Source organism: Macaca nemestrina, chromosome 4 (genome assembly GCF_043159975.1).
Source record: "Macaca nemestrina isolate mMacNem1 chromosome 4, mMacNem.hap1, whole genome shotgun sequence".
NCBI lineage: Eukaryota > Metazoa > Chordata > Mammalia > Primates > Cercopithecidae > Macaca > Macaca nemestrina.
In genome coordinates, this window is record NC_092128.1 from 161,978,679 (window position 1) to 162,001,906 (window position 23,228).

General features: G+C 34.9%; 1 long non-coding RNA gene across 2 annotated transcripts in view; it reads left to right on the plus strand.

Annotated features, from left to right (window-relative positions):
• LOC105498538 (uncharacterized) overlaps positions 1–23,228 on the plus strand; it is an 81,879-nt gene that overhangs the window by 54,493 nt on the left and 4,158 nt on the right. For both annotated transcript variants that reach the window (XR_011621738.1, XR_011621739.1), the window contains exon 6: positions 16,720–16,836. This is a non-coding gene — a long non-coding RNA (uncharacterized lncRNA). The remainder of the gene's footprint in view (positions 1–16,719; positions 16,837–23,228) is intronic.

Sequence of the window (23,228 nt, forward strand, 5' to 3'; positions counted from 1 at the left end):
AAATTTATAAATTAAAAAATTATTAAATTTTACATAAATTTGATTTAATATGTTGCTATCCATCCACTATAACTGGCATTTTGTCTTTAATTTTAATTAATAACTCTGTACATTTTACACAAAAATGTTATAAATACTTTTGATCTTTTATATTTATCAGTTTATATTTTGATAAAAATATTGAAATTTTGTAAATATGTAAAATTTTATTTGCTTTTGTTATTTTTAATTAGTTAGTAGTAAAAAACTCACATGAAAATTTTTATTAATGCAACCTGTTAGTCAAATTTTGATTAATAAATCAATAAAATTCATCAAATTATTACTTTTATCCAATCAAAAGCAATAAAAATTTAGTTCATTAAGTATAACAGGATTATGCATGTCTTTATTTTATTGTTTATTCAGACATTGATATCTCATCAACTGAAAGGTCTGATAGCCAAAATAAAAATATATAAGTCATCTTCACCAATTTCAGTAAAACAAAAGGCATTTATTTAAATATATGTATATATTTAATGTAATATTATGTAATATTTTCAAGGTAGTAGAACAGAACATATATTATTTATCAGTTAAATCAGTTTATTCATTTTAAGTATTTAGATTCTATGAATCTAATATGCACCAACGTACTGACCCTATGGATTTTCAGTAGGTACATTTGCTAGTAAGTGAACACTTCAGTCCGTAGTGCATAGGAACACTGAGAAAGCCAAATTTCAGCATGGATTCAAACTGCAATCATTACAATCATTAAAATAATAAGTCAACGGGTTTGGAGGTGAACACATCGTAGATGACTACAGACTACCCTTCTAAAACCATCAGATATGCTTTACAGAAGAAGCTGATGGACCAAAAACTTATCACTGACTCTAGGAACTCTTCCTTCCTCCTCCTCTTGTTAAACTGAAATTGATCAATGAGTGTCTGCTAAACTGTGGTCTTAGTTTTGCAGTTGCTGAATGCTGTCCCATGTCTAACGCAATCTAAATTCCTCACATCTGACAACATTTTGAATAGTGAGAAATTATTGAAATAAAACTTACTTTATCTGATCTTTCCCAGTTTAAGCTCTAAAGTCTTTGGATTACTTTCTCCATGCAGAATAGTCCTCTGGGACTGTCCTCACATTGCAGGGTTTTAATAAAAGCTTAATGGTTTATTTTCACCATAGATTATACTTTTTGTGTGTGTCTATTTCCACATACGGCTGCACTTGCAGTGAGTGTCTGGGAGACTGAGTTTTTGTTTTGTTTTGTTTTGTTTTATTTTGTTTTTCCTAACACCCCAAGAGCTAAAGATACTTGTAGTTTAAGTTTGTGTCATTTTTGGATAGGCAATTTTCTTGATTATTAGTAGGATTCTCATTTTTGCTTCTAATAAGACCATATAAGAGGGATATACCCACACTTTGTCTTAGATATTATTTCCAAGCCTGCTTTATTTCTGAAGCCATATCTCATGGTTTCTCATTTTAATGGCAGCTAACTTAAGGCTACCCGTGATACTAGTTTGTGAGTAGGCAGAGGCACTCTATTAATCTGATCTTTGCAACAGACCTGAGTCCTCATCGTCCTCTCCTCCTCAAGATTCTTGTCAGAGTTATCTCTTACTGTTTGGTATCTAAAAGCATTTCCTTTTCCAAAGACTTCATTGCTCAAAATCTCTGGATTTTTTTATGCCTTTCTCACATTTTCCCCCAAACCAACCAATTATTTATTGAAATAGTCACTCCACATAATGCCTTCCTAAAAAAGGACAAATTAAATATCAACACCATTACTCTTTTATAAACCGTTTTCCTCATAACTAAAGGAGTGGCTGTCAGTGTTTTGTTTGTCTTAATGCTAAACAATTTTTCATATTTTAGAAATGTGTTGCAGCGTGACTACCCTCCTGGGCAAATTCGAGATTACCTGTATAAACCTTACAGCTGAAAATGTTAATAATAATAAAAAAACCTGAGTGGCTTATTCATCTCAAGTCCAAATGAAACTGCTTGATCAAGAGATCCAGGTTCTGATGTTCCTTCTTTCTTCTTTTCTTTTCTTTCTTTTTTTTTGAGACACAGTCTCGCTTTGTCTTCCAGGCAGGAGTGCAATGGCATGATCTTGCCTCACTGCAACCTTTGCCTCCCGGATTCAAGTGATTCTCCCGCCTCAGCCTCCCGAGTAGCTGGGACTACAGGCACTCGCCATCATGCCTGGCTGATTTTTGTATTTTTGTAGTGATGGGGTTTCACCATGTTTTGAACTAATTCACTTTTAGGCTCCAAATTTATCTGTATCAAATTAGAAGCAGTAAAGTACGTGGCAGATAACTCTGGCAGGTAATTGGTTATGGACACATGTATCCATAAGGGAGGCTGGGAATCATAGTTCTAGTCGTAAGTCCCAAAAGTGCAAATAGGTTTTGGTGAACACACAGCACCCTCTGCACATTGGAAAAAATACCAGTTTTGAGCATGTGCATATTCATAGAATAATAAGTTTCTACTAAAAGTCCTAAATTCTCTCAGAGGGCCGATATCTCACAAAAGGCTTTTATTAGACATGTGCTTCCTCTACACAGAGTTACTGTACTTGAATTTAAAGTGGCTGTAGAGATGAGTGAGTAATCTAAAATTTGCCTGTTTACATTGCCATATTTAGAGAAATCCAAATTCAGTGAGATGAATAGGAAAGATATGCTCAAGTTAACTGTACTTCAAAATGTATATTGATCTTCTTTCACTTATTTTCAACTAAGCCTACATTTGTCTTCTTAGCATTCTAAGTTAAGGAACCAAAATTACTATCAGTAATGTTGAAAGTGAGATTTAATAGTGTGGCATGGATAGTTACAATAGGAAAAGACTTTTAAGTAATGAGGAAAAAATGTCAGGTAAGACTCAACTTCTCCTTTTTCTTGTATTACATAATCAAGGAAAGCTTTAGTGTCAGCTGTATCAGAAATTCAGTAATACTCACTTTCAGAAGAAAGTGGTATATTGCCATGTGAAGCATTCAAACTGCATAGCTTTCTGGATTCACACAGTAGGAACAATGAATAAGACTACAGAATAGTGAAAGTATAATTCACAAGCAAAATTCTGAGTACTTTGGAAAGACAAATATCTGTATAACTAGTACAGTCTGACAAGGGCTGTTATGAGCTATAGATCAGTTAGAAAGAGCTTAAAGAAAGGAGAGCTACAACATCAGAAATAGCACATATATTTTCCTCAGAGTTAAAGAGCTGTAGAGGTAATCAACATTACATGATAGAGAATCCCTGATACTACTTGTAGTTTGCGTCTGCATTTCATTCAAACTTTGGTTTCTGATATTCCTATTATGTGAAACCACATTTTAGTCTCAAAATAAACAGAATCACTGAATATATTTAAGGGAAATAGAAATGCCTAGTTATGTTTGTACCTAAAATGCTGGGTCTCAAAGTAATAAGATGAATTACACAACAACCTTATTGAATGAAGATTCAGTAGAAATTTCTTATTTTTGGTGTTGCTGCATATTCTGTTTTCACTCCCCCCAAGTTAGAGGTCACAGTAGCACTCTCCTTTTACTTCCTTATTAAAAAGATAAATTACTATCTCATACCACAGATAATATTGTAACTAACTTTATTTTTTAAATCATCAAATACATCTCAAATTGTAATAAGTGTATTGCATATAAGAGGCAGTAAAATGCTGAGCTGCCTTAAATTATTTTAAACTCATAGAAACTATGAAATATTCTAAATTATTATGCCAACAATCATGCCAATTAATCAACATAATTGGATAGCCTCGATTAGGAGAGATAAAATTATAGAAAACATAGAAAATTAGAAATAACTGTAAGTATTCTTTCTCGAGTGGAGAAAATTTTTCATTAGATATTTATGTGTTCTGGACTCTGTTGACACTACTACTTATTATTGAAGAAAACTTCAGAAATAGGCATGTTTTATTTTCTTAACAGCAGTAAAATGCAGAAATAAAGGACGTAATACATCTACTTCATTTTCCAAGCGGCTTCATCTCAAGACAATTCAGCATCATGTAAATGTAACAGTGATATGCCTCTTCTCAAAACACACTGAGCCTTCTTATCTCTAAAACTGATTCCTTTAAACTTAAGTTTTCACTCTCAGACAAGATGATTAAAGGTAAAGTGATATTAAGTGCTTCTTGGAAACGATCGTATCACTTTCCCTGACCTTCAAATTACACATAACATTTGTCTTTGGCAAAGCTATACGATTGCTCAATGTTGTGGACAGCAAAATTCATCTGGCATTGTTAATAACATCAGCAATGAAATAAAAAGTTAATTGAGCTTACATTTTTTATAACCCCAGGAGAAGTTATAAAACCATGTTAAGAGCTTTAGTATGATGACGGAAAATTTGTGCTGTGGCATACAAGATATGACAAGTCAAACAAAACATATCATTGAAAAGACTATATTAACTCAGCAATATTTTTATTGTATTTTGAATATGTTTTATACTACTGTTAGGAAAAAAAAAAAAAACTCCAACTGTTTTCCCTCTGCTCTCACATCACAGCAATCAACACAGAAGATTGATATGACCAGATGTGTAGGGATCTCTCCCTACCAGCAAGCAAGCAGGCAAGCAATTATTCAGCCAACACTAGCTTAGTGCCCTCCATTTCTCTTCTGACTCTGTCCCTCTGGGGATAGCATCAGATTCCACAGGCTGAGTCACACAAGACTGCTCCCGCTTCCAATATCAATCCCAAGCCCCAGATTGTTTAACTCGTGCTTCTAACCAACTGCCTGTAAGTTGGTATTTCCACAACCCCCTCCTTGGGTTTGATAAACTTGTTAGAGCAGCTCACTGAACTCCAGGAAATGGCTTTATTATGAACGATATTACAAAGGGTAGAGATGAAGAGATGCATAGGGAAAGGTATGAGGGAAGGTGCACAAAGCTTCCATGTTCTGTCTGGGCGTGCTACCCTCCAGGAACCTCCACGTGTTGTTTTCTGGAAGCTCTTCAAACTCTGTGCTCTTGGGCCTTCTATGGAAATTGCATTCAGTAGGCAGGACTGAAGCATGAACTGTGTACCAATGCAATTGGACAAAGGGATATAATCTAATAGCCGCAGGCTGAGTGGGAAAATCCAGCAAGGTCTGTCTGCGGAGGTTTCCTCTTGGCCTCTGTGCAGTAATCCTTTCTCCACGGTATGGGGCAGGACCTCCTCTGAAACACAGCTCATACGACCTGTGATCAAACAAGGTAGGTTAGAGAACTTTTTTTATGGCCAGCTCCAAGGTACAAAGGTAGGGGAAGATTTCCACCCTTTGGAGAGAAAGGAGCAGGTAAAAGAAGGACTGGAGAAAGTCAGAAAGAGAAATTCTGTTTTCTGAGGCCCGCTTCTGGGGCCCAAAGTGCCCTGACATTGTAAGAAAAGACTGTAATGAGAGCTCTGAGAGTCATAAGCCGGATGCGTGGATAGAAACATATCTATACATTCTCCATCTCCTAATATCACACTCCAAAAAGGGAAATAAATTGGAACCACAAGAAATGGTGGCAAAGGTTTGGAAAGCTTAAGTCAAAATGTGTTGTTCATAAATACAGTCTGAGTAACTTGAACATTTTCTGTTAATGATATTTGTTCAACTATGGTGATATTTTCCAACCAAGATATAATTGGCAATGTCAAAGTCACACACAGATGGGTAAAATGGCCAATGTCTCTGGGAAATCTTGCTAATAAGTTTATAGTATCTCTGGTGCGAGATCACTTAAATTCAGAAAATAACACTCAAGGAAAAAATAGCCATATTAAAAATATAAGCTCCATGTATTTAGATGGAGATATAAATTTGGGGTGATTTATTTCTTATTAGACACTAATAATATTTTTAAAAACAGAGAATGGCAAATAAGGTAATTTTGCAGTGAACTATGTCCTAAAGAAGAATGGTAGTATTTTTACAAGAAAGATATGACTCATCAAAAAGGCAGGGAAGCCTTCAGACTAAACATTAAGTATTGGAAATAATAGAAATTATTCTTTCTTTTACCAGCATCAACAGTCTTTTCAAATTAATTTATAAAACTGTCATCTCTGTTCACTAATTTTGAATTACTTATGTTACTTATAAGTTTGAATACTTATTATATTACTAATTTTTAATTACTTTTGATATACCTATATCACTATTTTGAATTGATCTATAAATGATCTATAAATGACTTTGTGTTTTTTTGACTTATGGGTATTTACTTCTCATTAAGTAATTTTAACATATTGTTAACTAGAAAAATAAGATGAAGAAAGAAACATTTTAAACACAAAATATAAAAGTAATTTAGAGAGCTTCAAAATAATACAATTTCAGTTTTATGTCTTTCAAGTAAATTTCCTGTTTTAAAAATTGTTTTTTGTCACACACCTACCTATTCTATTTCAAAAAATATGCTATTGTTTTTAAACTGTAATTTTTTAATATCTGACAGCATTTGTAGGACTTAAAGCTATTAAATATATAAAGATATAATAGAAATTATTAGAAATATTCAAGGAAAAACTGATATTCTTCAAAAACATTTTAATTTTTAAATTCTATGTTAATTGACTTTTGATACATATTTTACTTTTCCTTCACTTCTTTTCTCAATTCTTAAAAATATCTTTCTTCATAATTTTTGGCAATTTTTTTCTACACTTTAATAGCAAACATTGTCATAAAAGTGAAATTCAGCACTAATTAATTTTATGTAGGCAGGCAGAGTGATTTCCTCAGGAAATCAATTTTCATAGTGCTACAGTAATGATGTACATACAGTTGACCCTTGAAAAATGCAAAGGTTTGGGATGCTTAACCCAACAAAGTTGAAAATCTGTGTATACATTTTAAATCTCCAAACACTAAACTAGTAATAGTCAAGTTATGACCAGAAGCCCTACTGATAATATAAACAATTGATTAATACATATTTGTATGTTATATGCATAATATACTGTATTCGTAAATAAACTAGAGAAAAGAAATTGTCACTAAGAAAATCATAAGAAGGAGAAAATACATTTACTCTTCATTAACTTGAAGTGGATCATCATAAAGGTCATCATCCTTGTTGGACATAGCTTCACATTGAGTGAGCTAAGTAGGAGAAAGGGAGAGGGGAAGGGCTGGTTTTGCTGTAGCTGGGGTGGCAGAAGCTGAAGAAAATTCATGGATAAGTGGACCCTTGAAGTTCTAATCTGTGTTGTTCAAGGGTCAGCTGTATATAAATTTTATTTTCATTTCTCGGAATTTGGTAAGATTGGCTTACCAGGGGGATAATTACTAAATTAATCTTTATAAATCTTTAAAAGTTGTTATCATGTGTTGCCAAATTACTTTCCAGAAAATTACACCAACTTACTCTAACAGCAATATATGAGAGTTATAATGTCTTTATCAGGACTGGATATATTTTATTGAAAATAAAAACCAATGTTTAATTATTTCTGACACTGTGGCATTCATTATTACTAATTTGAAATACCAGTATATTACATACCTACATCTGTATGTCTACATCAAACCCCATTATTTGTGAATTCCATATTTGCAACTTCTCCAAGATGCATTAAATTTATATGTAATCTCAAAAACCCATACTCTCTCATGTTTTCCTGGTCTTTTTTTTAAGATGCACAGAATAAAAAAATTTGATTCTCTCAATGTGCATGCTCCCAGTTGAGGTTAAACAAAGTAATGCCCTACTTTGTTATTTCATTTTTCATGCTATAAACAAGGATCTTTTTCACAGTCTATTTGGTGCTCTTTGTTGGTGATATGGCTGCTTAAAATGCCTCCCACACCCCAGAATATTGCTAAAATCTCTGTCTATTGTTCCCAAGAACAAGAAGGCTATGATGTGTCTTACAGAGAAAAATATAGTCAATCTCATTTGACACAGGAGATTGGTTCCAGGACCCTCTGGAATACCCAAATCTGGGGATGCTCAAGTTTCTTATATAAAATGGTGTAGTATTTGTATACAAGCTAGGCATATCCTCCTATATACTTCAAATCATCTCTAGGTTACTTACAATAAGTAATATAGTGCAAATGCTATGTAAGTAGTTGTTATACCATATTTTTAATTGTATTATTTTTCTTGTGTTGTTGTTTTTACCCTAATATTTTCAATACACAGTAGGTTGAATTCACAGATGTGGGACCTGCAAACGTTTGATATTATGTGTGTTAGGCAAGGTTTGTTCAGGCATGCGTTTTGGTGCTGTTGGCTCATGAGAGTTCGATGTTAATAAATCAGAAACACATCTTAAGTAGGGTGTCTCAAAACAGAAACACACATCAAACAAGATTACATAGTGATCAGCTGACGAAAATGTTGTGACCAGAGGCTCACAACAAATTAACCCCATATTTCCTTTGCAAGCAATGATTTAATGTTTGCTAATTTCTTGTTTGCCACAACGTTATAGAGCATAAATACTGCAAATAACAAAATTTGACTATTGCTAGCTATGCATATATAAACCCAGTCTTCAAAAATAAAGGAGACATTACTCAAGAACTTAAAAGAAAAAAAAACCTGACAAACAGAATGGTATGCAGATGATGACGTTTTACCTGCTGTGGACACAGTAGGAACAAAGAGACTTATGTATTAGCACCTATGTGACAGGAAATAAGACTCTGGACTCTGCAAGATGATGGGCTATCAATAAGACTCCTGAATAAACACAGTACTAAACTGCACACAGGAAAAAGTAGCTAGAATGATTCCATTCACCAGCAAGTATAAAAAATAAAGGAATATGTCTCCTTCAAACTTGATTGAAAATGAACTAATGATAACAACAACAATAAGGCTCTCTGATAATTAATGAACTTTGGCCTATCATAACCCAGTGTTCAAATTTACATTGCCTTCGAAGACAGGGTAACTCCAGCGTAGACATTTATGGTAAGATGGTACATAGCCTGAAGCATCTGACAGCAGTAGAAGCAAAACCTCTTTGGTGTAAACACCCAAAATACAGGCTTCGAAACATTCCCACAAACAAAGCCATATAACATAAACATATTGAAAGACATGGGATTAGCAATTAACTATAAGAATAAGAAGAAACATAAATTGCACAATTATATCCAAAATATTCATATAACAAAATTGGCCGGCGCAGTGGCTCACGCCTGTAATCCCAGCACTTCGGGGGTCCAAGGCGGGCGGATCACGAGGTCAGGAGATCGAGACCATCCTGGCTAACACGGTGAAACCCCGTCTCTACTAAAAATACAAAAAATTAACCGAGCGTGGTGGCGGGCACCTGTAGTCCCAGCTACTCAGGGGGCTGAGGCAGGAGAATGGCATGAACCCGGGAGGCGGAGCTTGCAGTGAGCTGAGATCTGGCCACTGCACTCCAGCATGGGTGACAGAGCGAGATTCCGTCTCAAAACAAAACAAAACAAAACAAAAAATTATATATATACATTTATTTAAATAATCATAATTATTAAAGAAGATATTTAAAATATGACCAAGTACAAGCATGGCTTAAAAATAAAAACAATACAATCTTAAAAATAAAAAAGTTATTATTGAACTGTAAGCTAGATATGGAAAAAAATTCAGCAAAAACATTAAAAAGTGAAGCAAAGGTTGACAAATATGGAAGCCATAAACCTATGCACTATCATTTGATCAGGTAGATCTCGAAAAGAGGAAAGAAAACAAGCGTAGAGTTATGAGGTCATATTTCAAAAGATAACTATTTAGGATATTCCCAAGTTTGTAAGGAGATGTGGTTTCTTTTACAAAAAACACAATTCCAAGCATAACAACACAAAACAGTCATACTCTTCCACACTGAAAGCACATTGCGATACTTAGTAAAATTGCAGAACACTAAAGAAAAAAAAGATCTTTTAAAATTCACCAGAGGTAAAAGACATAATTATTAAAAGATAATACATAGACAGAAAGATAGATTCTCAACAAGATCATGAAGATCATGGAATAAAAAATGAATTGGGGTCAGGCGTGGTGGCTCATGCCTGTAGTCCCAATACTTTGGGAGGCCAAGGTGGGCAGATCACTTGAGGTCAGGAGTTCGAGACCAGCCTGGCTGACATAGTGAAACCCTGTCTCTACCAAAACTATGAAAACTTAGCCAGGAGTCCTGGTGGATGCTTGTAATCCCTGCTACTTGGAAGGCTGAGGTATGAGAATCGCTTGAACGCAGGAGGCGGAGGTTGCAGTGAGCCAAGATTATGCCACTGCAGTCCAGCCTGGGCAACAGAGCAAGACTCCATATCCCCCAAAAAAGAAAAAATATATATATACACACACACATTTATATAGACACACATACACACATATATATACACACACATACACACACATATATATACACCATATATATACACACACACACTATATATATATAAACATGGCATAGCAAGTTTTTATGACAATATTGAAAAGGATAAACCTAAGTCAAAAGAAAGCTGGGGAATGTTAATAACTATCAGACACAATTAGAAGCACTTCAAAAATTTTAAAGGATAAAGATTTCTGCACTGGAACAACAATTTATCAAGAACATATCCCAAATACTAAGGAACCTAACAATAGATCTCAAAGATATTTTTAAAACATAATTGTCAAATATTAATTTACATATTAATGTAATTGGCCAAGCTACTACATTTCTTGGATATTTAAACATATTTATATATTCGGTAAACAAAATGAGAAAAAATGCATTATTTAGGAAACAAAATTTACAACTTGATAGGATGTATACAGCTAAAACTTTGTACTCAAATTGTTAATCTTTTAAAGTATAGAGTCTGCAACCAAGTTAGAAAATTGGATTTAACAATAAGACTGCCTGCTGCTGTGATCCCAGTGTACAGTGAAATTTTGAGTGTGGACCACTAACAATAGGAGCTCTGTACCTTAAAGAGCCTCTAAAAGTTGGACTTTCCTCTACAAAGCTCTACCTGCTATGCCAGGAGTCGATTATGAGTACCATCTAATTCTACATGTTTTTTATCCTAAATACAATCTGGATGCCTCTGATGGCAGAGTTTAAGTTGCGTGTCCCTGCCTTGGCCCAAATTAGGTTTTACTTTCTGCCTTTAGGAGGCAGATTTCTATTAGAAGATGATTCTTCCTGGATCTATCTATCTATCCATCCATCCATCCATCCATCCATCCATCCATCCATCCATCTATCTATCTATGTATCAATCTATCTATCTATCTATCCATCCATCCATCCATCCATCCATGCATCTATCTATCTATCTATCTATCTATCTATCTATCTATCTATCTATCTATCTATCTATCTATCTATCTAATCTATCTGTCTGTCTGTCTGTCTGTCTGTCTGTCTACCTACCTACCTATTTTTCTACTGTTCCTACAGGGTCCTAACATTCTAAGCAACACAAATAAGCATTCTATAAAGGCAGAAAATACCCCTTTCTGCCTGAAACGTTTGCTCTTTATATTTTGCACATATTAAACTTGGAGCCAATATTTTATGATAGGGCCAATACTGATCTCATTCAAAGAGTAATGCTACTTTCTCATCTCTTCTGTTGCCAAATGCCCATGTCCTGGGATAGAGACAAGTCTTCCAATCCCTAAGAAAGGATTTGCTTACATTCCATAGTAAAAATAATTGCTCTCTCTTTTTTTCAGAGGGGAAGAGTGGCAGTTATTTCCATACCTATATAAACTCTGAGATTAATAATTTCAGAGTTCCACTCCTTGTAATATCACTGCATTGTATACACAGGTGTAACCATTTGGTTCTTAGTATTACCCTGTGCAGTGTTGGCTGCTGTTACTGTTGGGAAGTATAAAGATCCAACCTGATTCAGAAGATATATATCAAATGGGTAACATCTCAGATGCTTCTCAATTTCTGACTGAACAATTTTAGTTTCATAACCAGAACATTTCTCAAATTAGGAGAAATTATTAAAAAGTCCTTCCTTCCTTCCCTCCTTCCTTCCTTCCTTCCTTTCTTCCTTCTTTCTTTCCTTGACAGAGTCTCGCTATGTCACAAGGGTGGAGTGCAGTGGTGCGATCTCGGCTCGCTGCAACCTCCGCCTCTCGGGTTCAAGCAATTCTCCTGCCTCAGTCTCCAGAGCACCAGGGATACAGGCACATGCCAGCCACCATGCCTGGCTAATTTCTTTTGTATTTTAGTAGAGACAAGGTTTCACCGTGTTGCCCAGGCTGGTCTCGAACTCCTGAGCCCAGGCAGAGAAAACATTTGATACAATTCAACCAGTTATAATAAAAATTATTGTCAAACCATAAATAGAGGTCAAATTCTGGAATGGATGAAATGTATACACCAAATTCTACAATAATCTAATTCTAAATGTTGGAACATTAGAATAATTCTTAAATGGGAACAAAATCAATGCTTCTATGCAACAATATACTGGTGGTCTTATTCAAAAGAGGTAAAGGTGTGAGAATACAAAAGAAAACAGCAAACTTGTCATTATTATGAATAATGTAAATCTCTCCTTAGATGATTTCATTTAACCTACAAATAAAATGTTAGAATAAATAAGAAAGTTTATTAATTTATTTCAATGTAAAATTAATATGAAAAATTTAATTACTTTTGTATGCCAGAAGCAATTAGAAAACAAGTATTTTAAATAGGACTATTTATAATATGGACTAAGACCATAGAATACCCAGCAATACAAGTAAATAATATGTGTAAGACTACTGGCGAGAAAATAATTTAAAAATTATTTATAGATGTTTAAAGATGATCATAATTGAGATTAATATGTTCAAAAGAAGAAAATACATTTTTTAAATTAATTTATAAAATTTATGAGATTTTAGATAAGGCTCAGCAGGATGAAGCTTCTTAATTAATTCAAAAATGTGTTTTGAAAAGTGAATGGAAAACAATAGCCAAAATATTTTAAGGAACAAAAGTTGGGTGAGATAATCTAGTTGTGGATATACAATAAATTTACAGTAATTAAAAAGTATAATATGAGTGTGAAACAAGCAATTGATCTTGTAAACAGAATATATGGTGTATTGAAAGAAGTCCAAATATATGACAACCAGATATATGACACAGGTGGCACTGAAAATTAGTGGAAAAACAATAACTGAGCAAAAACAACCATTATCCATGTGATATCCATGTCCATATCGATTTATATGTGATATCCACATCCTTATATGTGACATCCAGATCCAGAGCCACATATACAGTACATCTGTATATGCACTGTGCAGAAAAATAAAATAAAAAAGCTACTCCGCTTATCCTAAAGCTTTTATTTGTTCACTTATCATACCAATTGGAACTCTTTTGAAAATACCCCTTTCTGCTTGAAACATTTGCTCTTTATATTTTGCACGTATTAAACTTGGAGCCAATATTTTATGATAGGGCCAATACTGATCTCATTCAAAGAGTAATGCTACTTTCTCATCTCTTCTGTTGCCAAATGCCCATGTCCTGGGATAGAGACAAGTCTTCCAATCCCTAAGAAAGGATTTGCTTACATTCCATAGTAAAAATAATTGCTCTCTCTTTTTTTCAGAGGGGAAGAGTGGCAGTTATTTCCATACCTATATAAACTCTGAGATTAATAATTTCAGAGTTCCACTCCTTGTGATATCACTGCATTGTATACACAGGTGTAACCATTTGGTTCTTAGTATTACCTTGTGCAGTGTTGGCTGCTGTTACTGTTGGGAAGTATAAAGATCCATTCTCTCTTATTAGAGAGAATTCCAGAACAAGAGGATTAAACTGAGTCTCATCTGGGCAAATGGGACTATAATTGTGAATTTAGTCTTAAGTGCAAAAAGTGTGAAAAACTTCTGAATCTAAGAGAAAAACTTAATTGAGCGCTGTGTGTTCATTCTTTCATTTAATCCCCATGAAAATCCTATGATCTAGATATTACTATTATCCTTATTCTATTAATATCACCCTTTTCAAATGTTGGATAGAAGATTTCTAGTTAGGAAGAAGAAATTGCCGTCTTGATGATTAGTGGGATAAAAGTCCAAATTATTTACAATATGAAACTAAGCTTATGTTTTATTGAAAAGTTCATAATATGCCTAAAAATTGATGTTAATTAATTTTAATTTTTCTTTATTCCCTTGGAGAGAATAACATGCTTAAAGACTTCACTTATTTTTTTGAATATGTCATATAATTATCAATGTATAATGTATCTCCTATTCATTCATATATTAATTGATACTATTACAATAAACTACGGAAAGTATCTGCCTAAAAACAAGTGATCCAGATGGAGGGAGACTTCCAAGAGACTTTCTGGAACCAATTAAGGACACTGGTAAATACCGTGCATATTTTATGCTAGCTTTTAGAAAAATGTAAATGGAGACCTGATTATCATTCCAACCGAGAACATTACATAATTGCTCCATTGACTGTATTAACTTTCAGGATGTTCATGTTCAATTTAAGACATGTATTATCCTGACATAAACTTCTTTGTGGCTTCTATCTTGGCATTGTAATGGACTTTCTCTTAGAAATGATTAAATTACTCATATTTTTAGTGAGCATTTAAGGTCACTAGAGTCCATTTGAGGAATATTCTCATTCAAATATACCAATGACTCACTTGTAAAAAGCAACAATTCATTCATTTATGAATCAACCTGGATCCAATGCTCTGATATTTTAAAAGAGACCAATGTTAATTATTGAAGACTAGATTTCATATTCATAAATATTTTATTAATATGCCTTTATGAAATGGTTGTTAAGTCCAATTCTGATCAAGATCGTGTGTGTATTTTTCCCTGTTTTAAAGTATTGAATCAATGACTTAAAGAGTTATTTATTTAAAAGATAATAGAGATGATAAATTTAACATTTTAGAAATTAACCTATTTTTAAATAGATATTTGAAGGGTGATATTGCTTTGTAATTAGAAAAGAAAACTGAAGACGTAGATATTTCAAAACAATATGAACTTAATAGGAAAAGAGCATTTTAAACTCCACATGAAAAGCCATCCTGTTTCTCAATCTAACTAATATCTGTTTCAGTGAGATAGATACTACTTTCTTTTTCTTTTACTTTCTTATCCTACTAAAAATTTTTTAAAATTTGATGTAAGGGGCTGGGCATGGTGGCTCACACCTGTAATCCCAGCACTTTGGGACGCCGAGGTGGGTGGATCTACCTGAGGTCAGGAGTTTGAGACCAGCCTGGCCAACTTGGTGAAACCCCATCTTTACTAAAAATACAAAAATATTAGCTGGGTGTGGTGGTACATGCCTGTAATCCCAACTACTGGGGAGGCTGAGGCAGGAGAATCACTTGAACCTGGGAGGCGGGGGTTGCTGTGAGTCGAGACTGCGCCACTGCACTCCAGCTTGGGCTACAGAGGAAGACTCCATCTCAAAAAAAAAAAAATTGGTGTAAGGTGTACAGGAAATGCATACAATTCTTAGGATAAAATAGAGATAGCAGAAAAACTCTGTTTTGACGAGATTGGATGCATTCAGGGTGGTATGGCCATAGACGAAACTCGTCTTGAATTGTGTAGTGTCCATTTCAACTCTGTAGACAGGAAAGCAAAACCATACATGTTTATTCTTAACATGGGACTTGATGAGAATTTTTCTCAATAACAAGAAGACATAACCTGCAAAGGCATGTTGTATACAGAAAAGATCCTTAGGTGACACTGAAATAAATAAATGAGATTTAAAATGTGAGACACTTTTTTTGAATTCACATTTAATTTTATAATTAATAGAATTATATTTCTATTAATGAATCATTTTTGTGATTTCATTAGTATCATGAAGAGTATTTCCCATCTCACAAATGGTAAAGTGATTCAGAATTTGATGAGGCAAATGTTATGGCCCCTGTAGCTATTCATAGACCTCTCAAGGGAATGGGTAGATAAAAATGAAAACACCTCCTAGAGAGAGTGGTGCCAAAAATCCCCAAGGATTGTGTTAAAGAAATTGAATAGGGCCAGGCGCGGTGGCTCACGCCTGTAATCCTAGCACTTTGGGAAGCCTAGGCAGGTGGATCACGAGGTCAGGAGTTCGAGACCAGCCTGGCGAACATGGTGAAACCCCGTTCCACTAAAAATACAAAAATTAGCCAGGAATGGTGGCGGATGCCTGTAGTCCCAGCTACTCGGAGGCTGAGGCAGGAGAATTGCTTGAACTCGGGAGGTAGAGGTTTCAGTGAGCTGAGATCATGCCACTGCTTTCCTTCATTCCTTCCTCTTTCTTTTTCTTCTTGTGTGTGTGTGAGGTTTATTTTCTTCACATCCAAGGACAAATATAGCAGATCATATGGCTACATTCTGCTTCGCAAAGGTGTGCCGTAAACTCACTATTCCTTGATCCTTAGAAAGTTTGGCAGTATCTTTTTTTCAGTCCCATTTCAAGACCAGGAAGTCTGGTTTCAGTTGATAATACAGGATCAGGTCATTGTCTCTTTGGGCTTATTTTTATTCCTCTTTATCCATGTCTTGCTTTAGAAACTGTAATCCAGCACATGCCAATATTCATTTTTCAGCCATCTCTCCCACTCTGTGTTTCTATTCCATTTGTTGAGCATGGAAATATTTGTATTGCTTCAGGACTCATCAATATTTGCTTAGTTGTTCTTTTCTATCTTTCTGTTTATCTGACAGTGTTATTTGTTTGGAGGGAGAGGTGCAACCAAATGTTAATTATTTGTGCCATAATGACAAGAAGTTCGTGAATCGAGTTTACATATTTATACATCTATGCTGGCTGAAGATTTACATGTGAGTATTCTTAATGTCTATATACTCTACACATATTGCCAATTGCCTTCATGGTAATTTCATTTGAATGTCACATGTGCATATTCAAGTTAAAAACATACAAATCAGAACTCTTCCCAATCTTCTCTATAGAGAAGCTAAGAACGATGATAAAATATTATAGGAGTTGTTAGCCAGAATGACCAGTTTAGAGAGGAACATAACCTAAATGGAGCTGAAAAATGCAACATAAGAACTTCACAATGTAATCACAAGTATCAATAGCTGAATAGACCAATCAGAGGAAAGAATTTCAGAGCTTGAAGACTATCTTGATGAAATAAGACAGGGAGACAAAATTTGAGAAAAATAGAATGAAAATGTATGAATAAAACCTCCAAGAACTGTGGGATTATGTAAAAAGACTGAACCTATGACTGATTGGGGTACCTGAAAGAGATGGAGAAAATGGAACCAATTTGGAAAACATACTTCAGGATATCATCCAGGAGAACTTCCCCAACCTGGCAAGGCAGGGCAACATTCAAATTCAGGAAATCCAGAGAAACAGTAGAAATCATGGAAAAATCAACCCCAAGACACACAATCATCAGATTTTCCAAGGTCAAAACCAAGGGAAAAATGTTAAGGGCAGCTAGAGAATAAAGCCAGGTCACCTACAGAAGGAAGCCCATCAGACTAACAGTGAACCTATCAGCAAAACCCCTACAATCCAGAAGAGATCAGGGCCAATATTCAACATTCCTAAAGAAAATAATTCCCAACCCAGAATTTCATATCTGGCAAAACTAAGATTTATGAACAAAGGAGAAATAAAATCCTTTTCACACAAGCAAATGCTGAGAATTTGCCACCACCAAGCCTACCTTGCAAGAGCTCCTAAAGGAAGCACTGAATATAGAAAGGAAAATCCTTTATCAGCCACTACAAAAGCACACTGATGCACACAGACAAATGACACTATAAAGCAACTACATCAACAAGTCTTCCAAATAACCAGCCAGTATCATGATGACAGGATCAAATTCACACACAATATTAACCTTAAATATAAATGGGCTAAATGCCCAAATTAGAAGACACGTGGCAAGCTGGATAGAGTCAAGACCAATCAATGTGCTATATTCAAGAGAGACCCAACTCATGTGCAAAGACACACACAGGTTCCAAATATAGGGATGCAGGAAACTGTATCAAGCAAATGGAAAGCAGAAAAAAGGGGTTGCAATCCTAGTTTCTGGCAAAACAGATTTTAAACCAACAAAGATTAAACAAGAAAAAGAAGGGCATTACATAATGGTAAAAGATTCAATTCAACAAGAGCTAACTATCCTCAATATGTAAGCATCCAATACAAGAACACCCAGATTCATAAAACAAGTATCTTACAGAGCTACAAAGTGACTGAGAGTTCTAAACAATAATAGTCGGTGACTTTAACATCCCACTGTCAATATTAGACAGATCAATGAGACAGAATATTAGCAAGATATTCAGGACTTGAACTCAGCTCTGCATCAAGTGGGCCTGACAGGTATCTACAGAACTCTCCACCCAAAAACAACAAAATACACCTTCTTCTTGGCACCACATGGCACTTATTCTAAAATTGATCACATAACTGGAAGTAAAAACACTCAGCAAATGCAAAAGAACTGAAATCATAACAAACAACCTCTCAGACTACAGCACAGTTAAATCAGAACTCAAGATTAAGAAACTCACTCAAAACCACACAATCACACAGTAATTGAACAACCTGCTCCTGAATGACTCCTGAGTATATAGTGAGATTAAGGCAAAAATCAAGAAGTTCTTTGAAACTAATGAGAACAAAGAATCTCTATGATGCAACTAGAGTAGTACTATTTCACCCAGCAATCATATTACTGGGTATATACCCAAAGGAATATAAATCATTCTATTATGGAGACACATGCACGGTATGTTCATTGCAGCACTATGCATAATAGCAAAGACATGGAATCAACCCAAATGCCCACCAATGATAGACTGGATAAAGAAAATGGAGAACATATACACCATGGGATACTATGCACACATCAGAAGTGTCTGATTTCATTTACGGAACATTAACATTATATAGTGAGCCCAGGACTTCTTATTGTACCAGAATGAGATAATGTCCTTTGCAGGGACATGCAAGGACATGGAACTGCAAGTAATTATCCTCAGCAAACTAACACAGGAACAGAAAACCAAACGCCACATGTTCTCATTCATAAGAGGGAGCTGAACAATGAGAACACATGGACCCAGGGAAGGGAACAACACACACTGGGTCCTGTAAAGGGAAGGGGATTCTTGGGGGGAAAGAGAAAATCAGGAAAAATAGCTAATGCATGGGGGGCTTAATACTTAGGTGAGGGGTCAACAAGTGTAGCAAATCACCATGGCACACATTTACCCATGTAAGAAACTTGCATATCCTGCACATGTACCTGGAAGCTTAAAATAAAATAAAAATTAAAAAAAATAGTTTCAGAAAATTATTGTAAAAACACTTAGTAACAAATCAATACTATTTATTTGTGTTTATGTATTATCAATAACAATTTTTTAAAGTTTACATATTAAATCTCAATTAAATAGACGTGGGAAGTTTTCAGGTCATACTAATAATTATTTATTTATTTTATTTTTTAACAGGAAGTAAACACTATTTCAATATGACTTTGAGGGTGGGTTGGATTCTTTTTTTTTTTTTGGATTTTTTTATTATACTTTATGTTCTAGGGTACATGTGCACAACGTGCAGGTTTGTTACCTATGTATACATGTCCCATGTTGGTGTACTGCACCCGTTAACTCGTCATTTACATTAGGTATATCTCCTAATGCTATCCCTCCCCTCTCCCCGCACCTCACCACAGGCCCCAGTGTGTGATGTTCCCCTTCCTGTGTCCAAGTGTTCTCACTGTTCAATCCCATCTATGAGTGAGAACATGTGGTGTTTGGTTTTCCGTTCTTGTGATAGTTTGCAGAGAATGATGGTTTCCAGCTGCATCCACGTCCCTACAAAGGATATTAACTCATCCTTTTTTATGGCTGCATAGTATTTAGTATTCCATGGTGTATATGTGCCACATTTTCTTAATCCAATCTGTTTATGACAAACCCACAGCCAATATCATACTGAATGGGCAAAAACTGGAAGCATTCCCTTTGAAAACTGGCACAAGACAGGGATGCCCTCTCTCACCACTCCTATTCAACATAGTGTTGGAAGTTCTGGCCGGGGCAATCAGGCAAGAGAAAGAAATAAAGGGTATTCAGTTAGGAAAAGAGGAAGTCAAATTGTCCCTGTTTGCAGATGACATGATTGTATATTTAGAAAACCCCATCGTCTCAGCCCAAAATCTCCTTAAGCTGATAAGCAACTTCAGCAGTCTCAGGATATAAAATCAATGTGCAAAAATCACAAGCATTCTTATACACCAATAATAGACAAACAGAGAGCCAAATCATGAGTGAACTCCCATTCACAATTGCTTCAAAGAGAATAAAATACCTAGGAATACAACTTACAAGGGATGTGAAGGACCTCTTCAAGGATAACTACAAACCACTGCTCAAGGAAATAAAAGAGGACACAAACAAATGGAAGAACATTCCATGCTCATGGATAGGAAGAATCAATATCATGAAAATGGCCACACCACCCAAGGTAATTTATAGATTCAATGACATCTCCATTAAGCTACCATGCTAATATTTAAATAGATTTTAATCTGCTGAATACTGTTTCTTTTCCTGTAAAACAGCAAAATGCTTAGCAGCTGGAATTCTTAAGAGTACATTTAAGTGATATATAGAAGCACAGTGCCTAGCAAATATTTGTGCTTGAAAGTCTTGGCTATACTCCCAAATTTCTCCTAAAGTTTTTAGTTTATCATTTATCACTCAATCGATACCTCATATCTAAGAACTAGTTCAGGCCTAAGCCATAAATATTAACCTATGAATTCAGGGCTAGCGATTAATCAGATTTTTTAGCCTTTTATGTTACACATGGTTTCTATTTGAATAAGAGATTGTATTTTACTCTTGAACTGAAGTAACATCAATCTTAAAAGGTAGTTGTGAATTGTTTATGAGATTTAATGTAACTAAAAAAATGAATTTCAGCTTTCCTTGTGTTTATAGGTATTTAAATACAAAATGATTAGAGATAGATAATGTAAATGTAATCATCACAGATGATTACATTACAATACAAAATGTGCCTTTCTTACATAAAAATTATAAGAAGTAGCCATGCTAGAAAATGCTGATAAAAAGTCAAAATTTAAATATTACTCATCAGCTCGTTTTCATACTCCAAATCTTTGACCAGATCTAGGTGTCTGGGTTTGTGGATAAATGTGCATGTCTGTATAATTTTAACTCTTGTCTGTCCACCTAGTGAGCAATGAACAGGCACTCAGACGGGCCAGAATTTGGCTTCCAAGTATTGCTCCTGTATGAAAATAAGCCAGGGCTCTTTGGGGAAGTGGCTGATAGCAGTTGTGGACATGAATGTTACATAGTAAGCCCAGGACTTCTTGTCGTACCAGGAAAAACAAAACAAGACAAAACAATTTACTATCAATATTTTCGTATAAAGGCACAAGAACCAGCTTAAAGAAATATTCACTCACCAAATCTGGGCATATCGACACATAAACAATTGCTTTAAAAAACATACCAGCAAAATAAATAAGTGAATATAAAATTTCAACTTTAATTTTTTTCATTATTCTTGATTTGTAATTCTGAAAGGACCCCTATTTTATCTATAACTTATACTTTAGTTTTTCACAAAACTATTTTATAAATAGAAAAAACAGAATTTTAGACCAATATCCCTGATGAACATCAATGCAAAAATCCTCAATAACATACTGGCAAACTGAATCCAGCAGCACATCAAAAAGCTTATCCACCATGATCAAATGGGTTTCATCCCTGAGATGCAAGGCTGGTTCAATATATGCAAATCAATAAACGTAAGCCAGCATATAAACAGAACCAAAGACAAAAACCACATGATTATCTCAATAGATGCAGAAAAGGCCTTTCACAAAATTCAACAGCCCTTCATGCTAAAAACTCTCAATAAATTCGGTATTGATGGAACGTATCTCAAAATAATAAGAGCTATTTATGACAAACCCACAGCCAATATCATACTGAATGGGCAAAAACTGGAAAAATTCCCTTTGACAACTGGCACAAGACAGGGATGCCCTCTCTTACCACTCCTATTCAACATAGTGTTGGAAGTTCTGGCTAGGGCAATCAGGCAAGAGAAAGAAATAAAGGGTATTCAATTGGGAAAAGAAGAAGTCAAATTGTCCCTGTTTGCAGATGACATGATTGTCTATTTAGAAAACCCCATCATCTCAACCCAAAATCTCCTCAAGCTGATAAGCAACTTCAGCAAAGTCTCAGGATACAAAATCAATGTGCAAAAATCGCAAGCATTCTTATGCACCAATAACAGACAAACAGAGAGCCAAATCATGAATGAACTTCCATTCACAATTGCTTCGAAGAGAATAAAATAACTAGGAATCCAACTTACCATTGATGTGAAAGACCTCTTCAAGGAAAACTACAAACCACTGCTCAGTGAAATAAAAGAGGATACAAACAAATGGAAAAACATTCCTTGCTCATGGATAGGAAGAATCAATATTGTGAAAATGGCCATACTGCCCAAAGTAATTTATAAATTCAATGCCATCCCCATTAAGCTACCAATGGTTTTCTTCACAGAACTGGAAAAAAACTACTTTAAATTTCATATGGAATCAAAAAAGAGCCTGCATTGCCAAGACAAACCGAAGTCAAAAGAGCAAAGCTGGAGACATCATGCTACCTGACTTCAAACTATGCTACAAGGCTACAGTAACCAAAAAACATGGTACTGGTATCAACACAGAGATATAGACCAATGGAACAGAACAGAGCCCTCAGAAATAATAACACACATCTGTAATCATCTCATCTTTGTCAAACCTGACAAAAACAAGAAATGGTGAAAGGATTCCCTATTTAATAAATGGTGCCGGAAAACTGGCTAGCCATAAGTAGAAAGCTGAAACTGGATCCCTTCCTTACTCCTTATACGAAAATTAATTTAAGACGAATTAGAGACTTAAATGTTAGACCTAAAACCATAAAACCCTAGAAGAAAACCTAGGCAATACCATTCAGGACATAGGCATGGGCAAGGACTTCATGTCTAAAACACCAAAAGCAATGTAAACAAAACCCAAAATTGACAAATGAGATCTAATTAAACTAAAGAGCTTCTGCACAGCAAAAGAAACTACCATCAGAGTGAACAGGCAACCTACAGAATGGGAGAAAATTTTTGCAATCTA